General features: G+C 31.9%; 1 protein-coding gene across 5 annotated transcripts in view; it reads right to left on the bottom strand.

Annotated features, from left to right (window-relative positions):
• Positions 1 to 3,091: 3,091 nt before the first annotated feature.
• Positions 3,092 to 13,812, bottom strand: part of kek4 (kekkon 4) — a 104,857-nt gene continuing 94,136 nt past the window's right edge. For all 5 annotated transcript variants that reach the window (XM_070109532.1, XM_070109534.1, XM_070109536.1 and 2 more), the window contains one exon: positions 3,092 to 6,295. The gene's annotated coding sequence lies outside the window, so the exon portion shown is untranslated. The remainder of the gene's footprint in view (positions 6,296 to 13,812) is intronic.

Below are 13,812 nucleotides of genomic sequence, written 5' to 3'. Positions count from 1 at the left end.
GCTTTACTAAAGTCTGTGTATATAACATCCGTATGCTTATGTTCCCTAAAACCCAATGATACATGGTTTACAAATTCAAGTAAGTTTGTTATAGTCGAGTTCCCTTTACGAAATCCTTGCTGAGATGAGGAAATTAACGGAGAAATCGAAAAGGTTATATGGTCAGTGATGATAGCTTCAAAAAGTTTAGGTATAACTGATAGTTTTGCGATACCTCTATAGTTTTCAATGTTGGATCTAAATCCACTTTTATGAAAAGGGATTATAAATGACTGTTTCCATATTGAAGGAAATATACCGTGTTTAAGAGAGGAATTAAATATCCTTGTCAAAGGCAAGTAAATATATTTGGCACTATTTTTTAGGAATCATGAGGGTATCATGTCTGGGCCATAACCAAAAGATGGTTTTAACTTATTTAAATTAAAAAGGACGTCTTCTTCAGAAATAATTGGAGCGTTAATTAAAGTATTCGAACACAGCACTTGCTGATAAGAAAAAGTTTTGGAAGAATTATTACAGTAGTTTGACTTGAAATATTCTGCAAACATATTGGATATAATATCATTGTCACTTGAAATGATAGGTTTGTATTTCATTGCGGACGGAAATTTGGAAATCCTGCGTTTGGAGTTGACGAAATCATAAAACGATTTTGAATTACTTACAATATTTTTTTTTACTTTATTTAAGTAATTATTATAACATTTTTTGTTTAGGTCAAAATATTGAAAAATATAGAAAATATTTAGAATAGTCGACAAGTGAACCGGTTTTTTTAAAATGTTTAAAGGCTCCAGTTTTTCTGTTTTTCAATTTATATAACTCTTTCGAAAACCACGGACTTATACTTTTGCTTTTATTACCAATTACTATTGGAACATACTTTTCAAATAATTTCATCATAATGTTATTAAGATGAGACCTACATTAGGGTAAGAGTTTTAAAAATTACAATTTTTTATGCAATAACGCCTGCTCTTCAAAACACGGTTATGTAAGAAAGACAAATATTTAGGGATTTTTATTTGTATTTCAAAATTTCAACGGTAATAACATTTCATTGACCACTACTATATATATGGGCGCCACGCCCATCGACCAATTTTTACCTTGTAAAATTTAATGTATATGGCATATTTGTTTATTGATTTATCGCGATTTTAGCAGTTTTTAACAGAACCCGATTGATCACCCGATTTCAATAATTTTTACAGTGTTGATAGGAATGCTTAGAGAATTTGTCTTGAGTGAATTTAGTTGTTTTATCTTAAGTTGTTTAGGAGATATGTACATTAGACTTCTTAAAGGAAATTTAAATTCAAAAAAAATATTGTATTAAGCTTTATTTCTTGCAATTACCTATTTACCATTAGTACACTGTACACAAATCGTTGCACTAGAATTAATTTCTGTTGCAATTTTACATTCTATTTTTCCTCTCCACTTGTATTGCATTTACGAAAGCAAAATATTTCATTATACCGAAAGCATTCAACTTGACAGATAAAAACCCAAAAAATAGAAAATTGTAAAGCAAATGGAAACACAACACTCGTGGCATGCGAATGGAATTGGTTCACCTTGAGATACCCGCACGCTTTCACATCTCTCTTATATAATTGATTGCTTCCATGTTCTTCGATGATTTCTGAATACAGAACTTTTTCTTTTTCTCTTTCATTGCATACTTTAAGGTGCTCTATCAAGCTAAGTTAGCGATCACGTGCAGGTATCTTCGAACAACGACCGAACGTATGAGCGGCGCTAACGCACAGTCGAATGCGAACTTCATTAGAAATATGTCAATACTATTCTGCATTACATTCCTGCTTCGGCTTCAGTTTCAACGTCAATTTCCTTTCTTTTGCTTTCGTTCCTTTTGTTTTTGTTCGAATTGCATTTACATATGTAATGCGTATTTATTTGCATATTTTTGCTTAAAAACGACGATGCCGCATATTCGAAATTCCTCTGTTGTTTCTCTCTGCTTTTGTTCGCCTTTGCTGTCACGATGCCACTGTTGTCTCAGCTGCATTGTGTAATCGATGGAGTGTCGCATATTTGCATTGCAACGTGCGTCATTTGTTCAAGCTGTCGTTGCCGCGTCATATGCCACCATAGAGGAGGGTTGCGTTGTGTTGTTGCACAACTCGATATTTTTACATATTGTTTTTTATTTTCGCACATTTTAATGCACGACCGATGCGCTTTGTATGCGTTGTTGCAAGTACAGCTGTCGCAAAATGACAACTGCTATTTTTGTGGTTAAAAAATGGAACGTGTAAAGAATTTATACAAAAAAAAAACAGAAAACATCGCACAAATTTGATCCGAAACTCTTACTTGCCAAGTTCAAAGTTTAAGTTTGATTTTCATGAAAGTTAAAAAATTACCTACCTTGAATAGACTATTGTTTGAGGTTTTATACAAAATGTGATAATTGGTTTTCACTGTTAAAGTTTTGTATTAAATAAATAATAAATAATAAAAAAGTTCAAAGTGCGCGGTAGTAAATTCCTCTTGCAATAGTGACGTTATCGAGCATTTAAGCTAAATACTTAAAAATAGCCAATCCGAATTCATAAAAAAGTTTGTGGCTGCCGAAAAACTGATTTATCTTTTTCATTTGTTTCTGGATTCAAAACGAATCTTTTTTAAGGCTTTTTATATTGGTCTCCCCAGATAAAAGAACCAATGCGAAGATTGTTGTTTGCCAGCCATCAGCAGCTTCGTTGGAAGGTTCGGCTATGAAGCATTGTTGCTGAAATATTTTTTATATTATTTACAAATATTTTGTCTTAATTGTGTTTGCAATGTAGTATGTTATACGGTACTCCATTAGAAATACAAAAATAACCTACTGGACAATTGTTGCCAATTAAATTCTTATACAATATACTGGATATAAAATTTTTGTGATAGTAATATATATTAATGCAAATGTCGAAAGATATCAACGTTTGTAGTATTGAGCTTTGTAAAATATCAGCTTATATACTTACCTTAAATACTCACTTTAATACTTACGTTCCAAATAGTAATTATTGTTATGTATATGAATGCCTTTGAAATAAAATACACCAGCTGGTTTCATTACTCGAGGAAAATATATTATTTATTCGACAATCAATTTCAATGCACATCACTTATCCATTCCAAATGGTTTCTCTACATTCCACCCAGCAATTGCTTGATCTTAACCAATACATTATTTCACTTTTTGCCCACAGTTTCTTCTATTTGTTTTATTTTTTATTTTAAATACAATTATTTGTTTCACCTAAATTTCATTTATAACATTAAATTATTATCGTTTAATTAGCTCAATGATTACTTAATTAGTGATTTCTGGTTGAGTTTTCGTGTAGTTTCTAAATAAATCCAATTTCTTTCATTTACCGTCTATAGTTACAAAACTTAATTACTAGAATTTTGTTATGAATATATAGAAGTATGTTTCATAATTACATTACTTTAACATGTCTGTACAATAATATGTGTTATAAATACATACATATATTACATAAGCAGTTGTTGCTTATATACATACTTGTCCTAGTATTAGTACCCAATTTTCTTCAAGTCTTTTGCAGTAATTAGTAATTGCTAATGCATTACTTCTAGTGCCGTTTTGCAAATTTAGAATTCGCAAAATTCAGTTATATGTTATGTCGCTAACGTGCGGGGTTCGAAGTAATTAAATGAGAAATTTAAATTATTATTTTTTAAAATTAGAATATTGCTGTTAATAAAATATGCTTTGAGAGATAATAAGGGGTGAGCCATTCGAGTAAAACTATTTTATTTTTACAAATGTCAGTTTCTTCGAAAAAAGTGAACCTTCCACTATTGAAAAATGTGAGGATTCGGGTAGGTCAGACGAGATCGTAAAAGTATATCATTATTAGGACGATCTTTAGAATCAGCGGTAAAGAGTCATAATTTTAATCTTATGCCATATTTTATATTATGCGGAAAAAGTTAGGCTGTAGTATCTATTATCGGAACTCTCTCTTATGATATCTTGACACGTAGATAACCTTATTGTATTGTTTTAATTTTGAAGTATCATAAAGGAGTAAAGTTAATCAGATAATTTAGTGTATTAAGGCCAGTATTGGGCATTGAAAAACTGAGTTAGGGGGATACTGTACTGCGACCTAAGCCGAGACAGTTGCACAATTGAAATGCATAAGTAATGAAAATACGTTTCCTTTCTAAGAATGAATGACATACAAACACAAAATTATTTTTCTACGGCTCACCCGTTGTTAGAAATTTGAAGCTCTTGGAGCTACTACATATATGCTATTTGTATACATTTAATATTTTTGGAAGTAAAATATATTTCAATGCTAATTAAAATATACATTGTAAGCATAAACGATTGTTGCAAATTTTTGCTTTTTTTTCTTCGATAATATTCATTTGCTCATAAATATGTAATCATTAGCATATATTACATAAACGAGTCTATATTTACAAATATTTTCTTCTGCATAGTATTTCCAAACATTTTAGCTATCGAATGCAAAATAACAACATAAGTATGCATATTTTAGACGTATATGTATGTATATGGTATATTGTTAAATCTAAAATTAATTGCTATTGTTTATACTACCATTCCTACCAGTACTAGTACCGCTAAAAATAATTCAAATAATTTTACATTACACAATTTTACTCTAATGCAACTATAGTCGACTTAATTCAGTATACATTTTCTATTTTATTTTATTTTACGCTATTTCAATAATTTTATGTCAAAAGCTGCAACTGATTATATTTTATATAACAGCGCAAATATTATTTGAAATATTTTAATATATGAAAAGTACAATCGTATTTACAAAGAATTCGGTTATTTGTTGCGCAGTTTTTACGAATTTTGATGAAATTTTCACATTAATTTTACGTACCAGTTTATGAATTTCAAAAAATAAAAAAATTAGTTAACAAAAATACATTACAAAATCAAGCATATTTTTTTTGCTAAAGTCTAGAGTCCACCTAGGAAAGCAAGTCTCTAGCATTGCCAATCTAACAATGTTTGTTAACGACATCTTTTTGAAGTTCATAATATTTTCGTAATGCTTTTTCAGCTCTCTGGCCATACGGTCATAGGTAAAGGATCTACTCTGCCAAAAAAAATTTATTATATTTCATATTGTTATACAAGTACAAAGTACGTCAGCCGACTTTTGGTGTCATTGGAGTCGGAGAAAATTTGACAGTTCTTACTCACTTCCTGACACGGTTTGCGTATGGTGAGCAGATTAAGCTCAAAACTCAAATATATCCCAAAGGAATGAGCATATTGGTTTCAAATGAAGCTTCCCCGTTTATGTTAGCGATGCATTGCATTGCTATTGCGTTAAACTCAACATGATCTCCTCAACAAGTTAGATTAGTTAGCAGTCTCACATAAGACTTAATTTAACTAATTAATAATAAAAATATCAGGAGTCTAGGATAAGCTCGAGCTCAAAAATACAAACACACTTAAGTGCTTTTTTACTTACTTTGAAATATCAGAGAAGATTGGGAGTTGTTTAAATGCATTAGTAAAGCCAAATTAGGTAACTAATACTTCAATAATTAACTACTTATATAGCGTAGATATAATAGAACAAGTGGAATATAAGTTGGTAAATAATATTAAGCTATTTTAATTATATAAAGTAAATATTTTGAAACGATTATTAATAACATCCCATTGTGTAAGGATACTAGCGGGAGTATAGTAGCCGCAAGGCAACTGAATATCATATGTACTACATTATGCATGGCTTTATAGTCGACAGAAATGCCAAAAACAGGAAACTTCACAAGACCAGTAGCCCACAGTAGTCTGCAAGTTCTGGAGTTTGAATATATTTAATATTTTTAAAGAAAATATGCATACAGTAGTATAAATATAAAACGAATTCCCTTAAATTTCATCAATTGGAAAACACCAGATCGTTATCTGCATTTTTGAGTATACTTAGATCAATAGCAATAGGCAATGTGAAATACTGTTATGGTTACCAACTGTCAAGTCTTTATATATAACTATACTCCAGCAGGTTTACCAAAAGGAGTTTAAATTTTCTTTTAAGTTTATTTAAAAATTGTTGCAAATTAAATTAAACATTTTCTTGAAGTCCTTTTAAAATTCCGTCAGAAAGGTAGCAATATTTACACATACAGGAGTTTACCAAATATCTCTACCACTCATAACAGCTTTCTTTAAAAAATCCATTTTGGCTTGCTCCCAGCTAAATTTGTCCCTGGTTTTAATAAAGATCTGCAAAGAAATTGGAATAAAAAGAGGTTTTATTGAATATAATAACTTTATTTAGGAAGGCGCTTAAAAATTCAGTTTATTCAATATCGAAAACACAATGAGTATTGTATTTTTATTATTCAAATATTTTAGTTTTAATGATTTATATATAATTCTGCTAAGCTGGGAAGAGGCTAGAGCTAAAAATAGAGTACGCGAAATTCTTGGTATGAGATAACAATACTCCAAATTACTACTATTGTATTATGAATATAACCGCTATATATTTGCCACTGAAGTTACGTACATATGTACATTTAACTCCGCTCTCTCACTACAATTTCATTTCAACTTGCACCTTGGCAACAAAAATTAATGTACTTTTGCAACTTTTACTCTTCATTTAACTGCCTTAGGACACAATGTTTTTGTAGCGTCAAATTTCGAGGTCTTAAAATGTCTATATGACATGTAGAGAAATATAACAGTTTAAACTCGAATAAGAAAAAATGAAAACATTGGCAGTAACGAAGTTACAACATCCTTTAAGGGTGCCAAAATTATATACGGCTTGCATTCAACCGGGAACGTTTTGCTTATTTTTTATACCAACGTTGTTGCATATAAAAAACCTTCAAGTACAATTAAGGTTAATTATTGAAGAACAAAATCTTTAATGGAGATCTTTATATTCATTTTGAGCTTATCATATTCATCACTTATATATGTATGTTATATTTTATAGTTTCCTTCCTTTCAAGGCAAACTTCATATACCCTGTTGAGGGTATAACAAAGTAGTACGAAGGTTGGACGATATTTTGAAAATAACTAATCTTAAAATTACCCGCTCGAAATTAGGCATCGGTGGCAGTTGGAATTTTATTTTTTATGACCTCCGTCTACCGATAACACCGATTTTGGCATTACAACACAACACACAAATATGCATATGTATATGTATATGTATATACTTCCAGCTACTTATATAATATAAAAATGTTTTTATTTTCACTTGCACTGTGTCAAACAGCCGTAAGTAACTTTATTTTTCTAATTTTGCCTTCACCATCTTCAAAATCGGCTGCTGCAAAGTAAGGTTATCAATTTCTACTTTAGTATGTTATGAACCTTATCTATTTTTTGCCTTCATTCCTTGTCCTTCTAGTCGCCCTCATGCGCTTCCCTTCCGCCGTTGTGCTACTGACAATGCCATTTAGGTTTTCAAAAAGTCACAAATTTGTATGTCGCTTGTGGCAAGCTGTTGTTGTTAACACACCAACAAAGACACATGTGCTGTTAGCAGTTTGCAAGTGAGCGTGCACAAAAACAACAATAAAGGCGTTGACATAAAAAGAAACAAATCGTTAGAAAACGTATGCAATCGTAACGCAGACAATCGAGAAGCAGTTGAGCAGCTAAAGTAAGGAACCAAGTAAGCAGGCAAAAGCGAAGGCAAAAACAACAAACTAGGAAAATAACCGAAAATTCGGAGAATACCAAATTCGAATTCAATTGTCAACAAATGTTGCAAATGTGGCACAATAGCAACGACATGTGTGTTTGTTGTTGTTGTGACTACTGATATCATTTGTACCCACTGTCGCGTAGCTGGCTAAAAGCCTGGGAAATCACTAGCAAATTTGCTGTCAGCTGTGCGAAGACTGTAGCAGCAGTCCTAGAGAAAAAATGTGCAGTTATGAAAAAAGTTTTACACATACTCGTATGTAGCGCTATATACGTATGTATGTATATGCGTGCTTGTTCTTGTGCGATTGCTGCTGTTTACCAACCACAGCTGTGCATGTGTTTTTAGCGTTTTCTTCTTGACTTTTGCTGCAACTTTGGCTGTTATCATTTATATTATTATTTTAACTTTTTCATTTTAGTTGCTGCCGTTGCCGTGGTTGTTGTTGTTTTTATTATTTCCTAAATTCAAATGCAATGGACACCATTCTGCTTGCAGCTTGCGCAATTCACAGCTGCCTTAACAAATCCCGACGGCCGGATATGCGATCGTACACGCTCGCACCCACACCAAGGAATATTCACGCCCACAACAACACATACAATCAAATTCATGCTATCGGCAGCTCTGCTAATATGTGCCAGTTCATGTTTTATTTTTATATCTTTACCAGAAGGTTTGTAACACCCAGAAGGAAATGTAGGAGACCCTATAAAGTATATACCAATCTAATGGGTAAAAAAAACTAATATTTCTTTCACTTGGTATTCTGAAAAATTGGTTGATAGATACCTCTAAGAAAATCTCTCAAAGTATGAGCTCTTAAATGTACAGCGAAGGCGCACTGCCCTACCGTTTTATATTTTTTTTTATTAACAATTTACAATTCGTTTCAAAGATTTTATATAAAATTTATTGCTGTATAAAAAAATCACTTACGAGCTTTTCATTAACCTAATCGTTTAAAAGATATTAACGATTGAATATTGAGTATTTTAAGGCAAATTGGTTTTTTTCTTTTGAATTTCATAACTCAAGGGAAAAAAACCATTTTAAATTGCAAAGCTCATAGTCTTTTAGGAAACTTACTGCTTAAATGAGAAATAACATATGTTTTCGACATTTGTGTCTCTGTTTATTACGATGCATCCTTATTTTTCACAACTAAATTGATATTATAAAATTATCTGTTATTTTATATCATGTTTTCTGATTTTTGTAGTGTAAAAGAAAATTAAAGATTTAAAAATAAACGAGAGCAAATCGCACAAAATGATTCATAGTGTGACGAATTGTGAGCACCGAATTGATATTGTATTATTATATTGTATCCGAAATCGGTATTATATTATATTTAGAGCAACAAACCCACTGTAAACCAATGTTATTGTCGTAGGTAACGCTATAATCTCCGAAAATAGCTTTCAGATCGGAGAGAAATGCACTTGTGAAGGGTATTATAGGTTCGATTGCTACTTGTTTTTTTGTTTGATAACTGTATTTTGTTGATGCTGCAGTGTATGTCTGCAAATTCAAATGTCATTTGTGTAACACATCGAGGAGGGTGGGAGGTTAAAATGTAGCAGCTAGTGCCGCATTAGCTCTGCTCGGGGGTTAAAGCGGACTGCTGACATTTTCTGCATTTAATACACACACCATCTTAATGTTGACTGTTGTTGCTTTTGTTGCTATTGTTGCTGTCTTAAGTATTTTTCCAGCAGCAAATGCAATTCAATTCAAAAACTCATCACCAAGTCAGAGAGACAAATTTCCATTTAAAGTGAGTTTGTTCAACGAGAAAAAACCTTCAACACTCACACACACAGAGTCGCTCACACTTATCTATACTTATTGTATGTAAATTCAATAAACGTATGCGTTGCAAGACCAACACTCTCACTCTTCTCTCCGGCGCAAACATAGTTTAATCCTTTTCTGCAATTCTTAGCACACGAATTGATAGCAATTTGATTCACTCACTTTGCACTTTGTTTTCATAAGTGTTATTGGATATGCCGAAGCATCAATGCGTAACTGTCATGTGGCGTCATGTATGAGTGTGACAGTGACAAGTTGGTGCGCTGCCAGCAAAGCAGGAAATGTGCAGTTGATAAAACACCAGTGATTCGAATGATTTATTTTCCGTTCGCATATATTGGCAGTAGCAGTTGCAATAAATTGGCTATGAAATCAGTGCAGGGGATGGCGGAGAATATCAATTTCATGGCGTAAATGATTTGATTTAAAAGTCTATAATACACATACATCATTTATGTTAGTTCAGAATTGAATATTGTATAGTCATGTAAGTTATAAGTATGACAGTTCCGACATTTAATACTTCCGAAGGCAAATACCGTGGCTATTTACATACCAAGTGAGCTCGGTGGTTTATGCAGTTATCCTATACCAATAATTTTGTATCCTAGATTCTCTCACAATTTGAAAGAACCAAAAAGAATGTTGCGTAATAATTTAATATGCATTATTTGAAGAAACCGAATGGATTACAATCATATTTGGTACCTTTTAACTTATATTATTAGTCATAGACTCACTTAGTTTCATTTCTACATTCTGCTTGTCCGAAATATTTATATTAATATCAAGCTAAATAACTCACATGAGATATATATAAGTGATAAATTTAATGTATAGGGTATGTGAGGAAAACATCAATCAAAGGATTGGAAATCATTATACTTAATTATTAGGAATATGAGGTTTGGACCAATTTCATTTATTCATTAAAGAACTTGTTCACTTAATGTAATTAAATGCAATAGATTTTGAACAACATAAACGTTCAATTTTTACGTCAGGTCGGAAATCACTAGAAAAGGTATTTTGCCTAAGAGAAGATTTGGACTAATTGCATTAACTATTGGCATTACACCATTATACTCGAGGATACGCAATTTTTGACACATAACTTACACACTGCTTCGACATAAAGTCTTCATTATATGTAGAATATGGAAGTTGGAGTAATTCATTGACCGATTTCCCACAATTTCGTCATTAAACTATAGTACAGTATAGCATTAATTGCATTATCTTTATTTGTCTAACATAACTATAACTCACATCCTACGTCGACCTATCATATCATGACTAAGTTTTTGCCAATTAAGCTATGGTATATAAAAAAATTCCCAAGTTACCATAGCAGGCTTTCTATGACAGCACAACTCATTATCAACTTGTTCTCTATAAAATATTCGGTAACTTATTTGCAATACTTTTCGTTCCAATTTCAATCCCAAAATAAACTTTCCATTGTAGTTCGGATCATTTGTTAAACTTTTTTCCAGACAGGGTGTTATATTGTATCTCTTTGGCGACTTGGCAGTAACAGTGTGGATCAGTTTATTGTGGTCTCGTCACGAATCTGTATCTGATGTACAAACTGACTAGTCAGAAGAAGAAGAATGAAATATAATCTCCATTCGTAATCTTCTAAGGTATCGTTATTTTTCTAAGTAATAATTTGATTTTAAGATTATTATTATAATAATTCTATACTGTAAAAAAATTGATTTTTTTGTAAATTATAATTATATAGTTATAAGTTAAAATAATAGTATATGTTGTTTTCGAAGTTAAAAGAAATTGCGCTCTTTTATTTAACAAAAAATAACAACTTAAGGCATACTTATATTAAAAATATAAATGGGGCCAGAGTTCGGAGAATACTAAGAAAAATACTTTAATTTTGAATATCATGCTTACAACTTCTTAGATTGGTTGTAAAATATCGGCTTCTAAAATTTTGGAGCTGCTCCCAAAAAACTGTTAGATTTTTGAAGCCAACTTTTCTTTGGCATAATTATATTCAGAGACATCAGCTGCTCAGGTTTCCCCGATTATGCTTGTTCCAGCACTGGCACGAGCAAAACACAAACGAAAAACTAATTATTTCGTTGCAAGTGTTCAGCAGCTCTATGGCACCCCTATTAACCCAATTGAGGCGCCGTCGAAGCAGCTAACTTTTTCCTTCAAAATCTCACCGAATAAAATTATCATATTTCTAAAACAAAACTTTTTTCATATACCGGTTTTGAGTTATGACATTCATTTATGCACATCACGTTGAGACTGGGATATATATTAGGATAATATGTTAAGTGGTAAAAGTTTTTCCGCCTAACGAATAACTACTCAAGAAGAAAATATAAGAATTGCCAAATCAGAAGATCAGCCAACGTGAGTGGGCATAAATAAAAGCAACTGCTGGCAGGAGAAACACAATAGAATTATTTTCGTTTGTATATTCAGTTTTTTTTCTACAAAGGTAAATAACAAATAATAACAAAAATATTATTTGGAAGTAAAAACGCAGAAGCTCGAAGAGATAGACAAAGCAGACAATTTTTTTAACTTGATATGCCAGCTAGAAGAGCTGATAAAAAATTAAGTATTCCATACAGATGAATAAAATATGCGTTTTTTAAATATTTCATCATTTAACCTTCAGTAAACAATAAAACTTTCTTGCCACCAAAAGTGGGGAAAGGGCACTTCTCTGTGAAATGGTTTTGCCGTCAACACTCCGCTCCTCTCTCTCCCTGTAACCACTTCATCTAACAATTTCTATTATTGCTCACTCAAACAACAAAACCAACAAACATCCACTTCCGCTAGTCTTCGGCAATGTCATTATTTTCGCAGCCGCCGTGCAATGCCACCTTCGAGTCACGGCTGAGTGTGTGTGCATGTATTAGTAGCATCATTTGAAATAAATGATAAAAGAGAAATCGGTGGATAGACGGAAACTTACTAACGGCACAAGCGTAGTTGCGTGCACCCACTTGGAGGCATGCTTATACATTTAGCGAGATTGAATGAGATTTCTTTGAATTTTTCATTTCTTCACTCATATCTCCCCTGCTTTGCATTCGTTCTTGCTTTGTTTGAAAAATTGTACTATATATATGTATATATACTTGGGTAACTTTTATCATTATGCCGTTTATTGTCTGCCGCCACACAGCTGTTTCCTCTGCGGCAAGCGCGCTTTTCATTCATTACTTTCCATTTCTTTATATTTCACTCTCTATTTTTGATTATTTTACTTTCTTTTTCTAATATTTTACCTTCTCTTGAAAATTTTTGCAATTTTATTTTTATTTTTTTCCCATTTTACTCTCTTTGACGTTTTATTTTGAAACTTAATTCCGCTGTGGATTTCCCTGTGGGGAGCGCTGACGCTGGGCTACTGTTACTTATAATGCTGGTGATATATTTAATACTTTTATTCGTTTGTGATTTATTTAGTTGCATTTGTTTTTTGTATATAAGCTCATGCAAAAAAGTTCACCAATGCGCAAATCATTCATCACGAATTCGGCAATTGATGTTGAACAATGAGCAAGATTCGGAAGGTTATCTCGTAGAAAGGGTCAATACCTATTATTATAATCGTGAGGTTCTTTCGACTGAAGTAACCATGTAGGTGTAATTACATTAAAAAGCGTAATGTCATATAGTTTTAGAATTAGAACTTATACTGTGCGACTCAATTTTATTCATAGGTCAGCCTTATAACATTTATTTGGTATGTATATTAACAACTTCTTAAGTAGTTAAAAGAAATTGTTAAAAGTAAGAAATTATCCCTTTGTGGAGGTCCGCTACGGAAATATAAAATATATATAATTTTTATAGGGGCACTCTCCTTTTTGGATTTGACTTTGAACTTTAAGTTCTTTTTTTTTAATATATTTAATACATATATGTCTTACATACCACACATAGTGAGACATCTATTTCAGATTTTGATTTCAAATTTTACGACGTTATTTTTAAAGGTATAAACTAAATTCGAAAAGAAATACATTTTTTAAAAATTTCACACCAGTTGTGCTCTTTAAACAAACTTACATCCTGTCCCATTCACTACTTCCAGTTATATATTGATTAGTTCACAAAAAAACACGCAAATGATACTAAATTCGCAAATAAGCATAAGAAGTGACTTAAAACCAGTTTAAATGCTATTAAAACACTCAGTTATTTCTTATGTAGGTTTTTTTTTTCTGACGCCCCCAACCAACCTAAACAAGCTCTTC

The sequence above is a fragment of the Bactrocera oleae genome, chromosome 5 (genome assembly GCF_042242935.1).
Source record: "Bactrocera oleae isolate idBacOlea1 chromosome 5, idBacOlea1, whole genome shotgun sequence".
NCBI lineage: Eukaryota > Metazoa > Arthropoda > Insecta > Diptera > Tephritidae > Bactrocera > Bactrocera oleae.
Note: the sequence above shows the minus strand (reverse complement) of the source record. Positions and strands in the feature narration are given on the sequence as shown.